Source organism: Pterocles gutturalis, unplaced genomic scaffold (assembly GCF_000699245.1).
Source record: "Pterocles gutturalis isolate BGI_N339 unplaced genomic scaffold, ASM69924v1 scaffold19638, whole genome shotgun sequence".
Lineage (NCBI taxonomy): Eukaryota > Metazoa > Chordata > Aves > Pterocliformes > Pteroclidae > Pterocles > Pterocles gutturalis.
Window position 1 is genome coordinate 1 of NW_010120941.1, and position 215 is coordinate 215.

The window sequence follows — 215 nt, forward strand, 5'->3', positions numbered from 1 at the left end:
GTGGCATTGCCCTTCCCAGGCAGGGGCTCCGTGGGCTCCATTATGCTGCTCACAAGGGCCCGTGTGTGCAATGGGGTAGGGAGGGGAAGATTTTGGCTTTTGAGCGAGCTTCTGCATCCCATTTCAAAAGCAGCCATCTGTTTCCACACGCCCGACAGAAGGCAGCGGGTTCACAGAGGGATGCGGGCGGCTGCAGTTTGGCACAAAGAGGAACG